Source organism: Bison bison, unplaced genomic scaffold, assembly GCF_000754665.1.
Source record: "Bison bison bison isolate TAMUID 2011002044 unplaced genomic scaffold, Bison_UMD1.0 scf7180017864473, whole genome shotgun sequence".
In the NCBI taxonomy this organism is placed as follows: Eukaryota; Metazoa; Chordata; class Mammalia; order Artiodactyla; family Bovidae; genus Bison; species Bison bison.
Window position 1 is genome coordinate 20,199,681 of NW_011495034.1, and position 4,447 is coordinate 20,204,127.

The window sequence follows — 4,447 nt, forward strand, 5'->3', positions numbered from 1 at the left end:
CCAACCTGTAGTAGTAATTCCTCCTGGGGAGGCACATAGGGATGGTAGGGGAAAGAAGACTCCATATATAAAGGCATTAGTTGAATAGTTTACTATGATAATGCATTTATGTTAAAAAAAATTTGAAATAAATGAAAATAAATTTTTAGAAAACTAAGACCATGTTACAATTTATAGCAAGTAAATTTGTTGTCATTCAGTGACTAAGTTGTGTCTGACTCTTTTTGACCCCATGGACTGTCGCCCACCAGGCTCCTCTGTGCGTGGGGTTTTTCAAGGCAAGATATGGAGTTGGTTGCCATTTCCTTCTCCGGGGGATCTTCCCAGATTAGGGATCGAGCCCGTGTTTCCTGCATTGGCAGGCGGGTTCTTTACCACTGAGCCACCAGGAGAGTTAATTCAAGTCACCTATAATCTTACCTTTCAGGAAAAATAGTTGATGACATTTTGTTGTAGTCCTTCCTACAGTTTAATCCTGTATATTTTTCTAGCTCTATTTCTCCATTTCATTAAATGTTTTTTTAAAATAGTGTATTCAGCGCCTGCAGAGTATCCCATCATATATGCATACCTAATGTGTTTAGACATTTTAAAACCTGCTTGCTGTTTTCGATTTGTGGCTACTCTTAAAAGAATCACTGTAATAAACAGCCCATCGAGACACATTTGGGTATATCTCAGATCATTTTCTTAAGCTGGAGAAAATTCCTAGAAGTGGAGTTACAAGTTCAAAGCAGAGAACATGTTCAAGAATATTGATTCATTTTGCCAAATTAAACTCCAGGAACATTATATTCATTTAAATTGCTACCAGCAGCATTTCAAAGTGTCTATTATCATTTTTCCCGACTCTTTGAATTTGATAAGAGAAGTAGTCATTGTTTTAATTTGTATTTTTTTATTATTAGTGATATTAAACACTTATCATTAGTTTATCAGTTATTGATATTTCTTGTGACTCAGCTGTCTGGATTCTTTAACCATTTGTTTACAAAGTTTTCATTTTTGCTTACTGATTTGTAAACGCTTTTTAAAGTTTAAAGATATTAACCCTTGGTATATATTTTGTGTTCTAATGTAATTTGATACCTACGTTTTGACTTTTTTAAAAAAAGTTATGTTTTTTTTTTCCATTTTTTTCCTAGGTGGTATTTTCATTTGCATTTATGCTTAGAAATGTGTTTTCTATCCTAAAATCACACCTATTTCATATTCCACTCAGATACTTATCCTTTCATATTTTTACATAACTCTGTATTGGTTCAGAATTTATTTTTATATAGTATAAAATAGGAAGCAAACTTTATTTCTCTAATAGAAAACTAATTTTCTAAAACTGCCAATTGCATTAATTTTTCTCAAGAATTTAGAATTCTTAAAATCTATGTTGACTTCTTTTTCTATTCTTACACTGACAACGTACTGGTTTAATAATTGTAGTTTTAGTCTATGTTTTCACATTTGTCAGTTTATTAGTCATTTTCTTCTTTTTTACAGCTTCTTCCATAGTCTTGCCTACTTAATTTGCAGATCAATTTTAAAATTTTCCTGTCATTTGGTGCTTACCAATCAATAGTACTTCACCAATAAAACATTTTTTATTTTGCAAATGAATAATTAACTTGATTTGAACTGAATTAAACCTCTAATTGGGCTTCCTTGGTGACTCAGTGGTAAAGAATCCTCCTGCCAGTGCAGGAGACCCAAGTTTGGTCCCTGGGTCAGGAACATCCACTGGAGAAGGAAATGGCAACCCACTCCAGTGGTCTTGCCTGGGAAATCCCATGGACAGAGGAGCCTGGTGGGGTTGCAAAAGACTGAGACATGACTTAATGACTAAATAACAACAGCAAACCTCTAACTGGAAAGTACTGACATCTATGCAGTATTAGCTTTCCCATCCGTGGATCTAATTTGTTTAAAAAATTGTGTTCCTCAATGAATTTTTTTTTTAATGTAGGCCTCAAATGTTTGTGATGGTTAGGAAGGGAATAAATGGGTTTGAAAGATAGATTAGATTCACAACTCACAGGGTTTGCTAGTAGATCAGTCATGGGAAGTTAGGGAGAAGGTTCTTGGCTTGGATCACAGGAGAATGGATGGTGTCATTAAGGACCATCAGAGGAGAACCAGATTTGGGAGAGAAAGGTCCAGTTTGGCTTTGGACATGTGAATTCTGAGACAATCCTGTGACAGCCAAGTAGAAGCATGCAGGTTAGCAGATTGCAGGTTTGGAGCTCTGTGGAAAGCGCTGAGGAAAAAATCCACATTTATGAGTCTCCTGCAAATGGGTGATAATTAAAGCCAGACATTACCCAGAGAGCAAGCATGGCATGATAAGGGAAATATGCATAGTACTGAGCCTTTATGGCTAGGAAGATGTTGAGCCTGCAAAGGAGATAGGGAGAAACCAAAGTGAGTGTGAAGTCAAGCTAAAGCAAGATAATCTCAATTATTGGGTTGTCCAATAAAGCTTAGGTTTTTCTGTACCATCTTATGGAAAACCCAAGCAAGCTTTTTTGGCCAACCCAATACACCTACAGCTAACTAATTTTTGACAAGGGAGCCAAGACTGTTCATTGGGAAAAGGGTAGTCTCTTTAACAAATGAGGCTGAGACAACTGGATATTTACCTACCAAAGAATGAAGTTGAACTTACTTCATTCCATACAGGAAAATTAACTCCAAATGGATCTTTTGTAAAATATCACATCTTTGTTTTACAAGAGAAGGAAGAGAAAGACGGGGAGGCCGAAGGACCCCTACCAACTGAGTCAGCAAATTTTTAAGAAGTCTCAGAAACTCTTCCTAACAATGTTCACTTACTTTTTTGTTTCTAGACCTTAGTCATGAGACAGATCCTATCTGCAAGAGAGGCGGGGAACTGGAGCTTTTGATTGGCTACTATGCTGTCTTTTCCCTCAGATTTTCTATGGAGGAGGAGAGAGAGGATACTGAGTTGGTATCCAGCAGTTTATCTTTCCAACTTTGCTTTCTTTGACATTCTTTGACATTTCTTTGACATTCAGTTTCCACATTTACAGTAATGATTCCCCCACAGCTGCATGCTGCTCTGTTCCCCGCATTGAGAATTATCCATTTTTGTGATTTCCTTTGTTTATTCATCTAACTAATACCTATTGAGAACCAACTATGTGGCTGCACTTGGAGATATGGCACTGAACAAACTTTTTAAAAAAAATCTCTGCTTTCACAGAGTTTCATTTTTAGTGAGAGAAAAGATGATAAATACGAAGAATATGTAAAATAAATACTCTGCTCAGTGGTCACAAGTGCTAAGACAAAGAAAAGACATCAGGGCAGTGGGATGGGAACGAAACATTGGAGTAGTGATTGTTGAGATTTTAGATAAGAAAGCCCAAGAAGATCTCATTGATTTTTGGAACGCAGGCAGAAGGAGGTAAGGGAGCTACAGGAAGAGCATTCCAATTAGAGGAGACTGCATGTACAAAGGCCCTGTGGTGGGAGTATCTGTAACATGTCTGAAGAAAAGATAGGAGGTCAGTGTGCTTAAAGCAGAGAAAGTTGTTGTTTTTTAGTTGCTTAGTCATGTCCGATTCTCTGTGACCATACCCCACGAGGCTCCTCTGTCTATGGGATTTCTCAGGCAAGAATACTGCAGTGGGTTGCCATTTCCTTCTCCAGGGGTTCTTCCTGGATCAGGAATCAAACCCATGTCTCCTCTGTTGGCAGGTGGATTCTTTACCACTGAGAAGTGGGAGACAGAGCAGAGGGAGAGCAGGAAGCTGATCACTTGGGCATCAGAGACTCTGAGGGACATCACCTCATTATTTTGCCTTGTATCCCTACTTGGAATTTCTATAAACTGATAAAGCTTTAGCTTTAGTTTAATTTTACTATTTTTTTAAATTTCATTTATTTTAGTTGATTTACAATAATTCATTAGTTTCAAATGTTCAGTTCAGTTCAGTTCAGTCACTCAGTCGTGTCCGACTCTTTGTGAGCCCATGAATCGCAGCATGCCAGGCCTCCCTGTCCATCACCAACTCCCGGAGTTCACCCAAACTCATGTGCATCGAGTCGGTCATGCCATCCAGCCATCTCATCCTCTCTCGTCCCCTTCTCCTCCTGCCCCCAATCCCTCCCAGCATCAGGGTCTTTTCCAATGAGTCAACTCTTCGCATGAGGCGGCCAAAGTATTGGAGTCTCAGCTTTAGCATCAGTCCTTCCAATGAATACCCAGGACTGATCTCCTTTAGAATGGACTGATTGGATCTCGTTGCAGTCTAAAGGACTCTCAAGAGTCTTCTCCAACACCACAGTTCAAAAGCATCAATTCTTCGGTGCTCAGCTTTCTTCATAGTCCAACTCTCATATCCATACATGACCACTGGAAAAACCATAGCCTTGACTAGACGGACCTTTGTTGGCAAAGTAGTGTCTCTGCTTTTGAATATGCTATCTA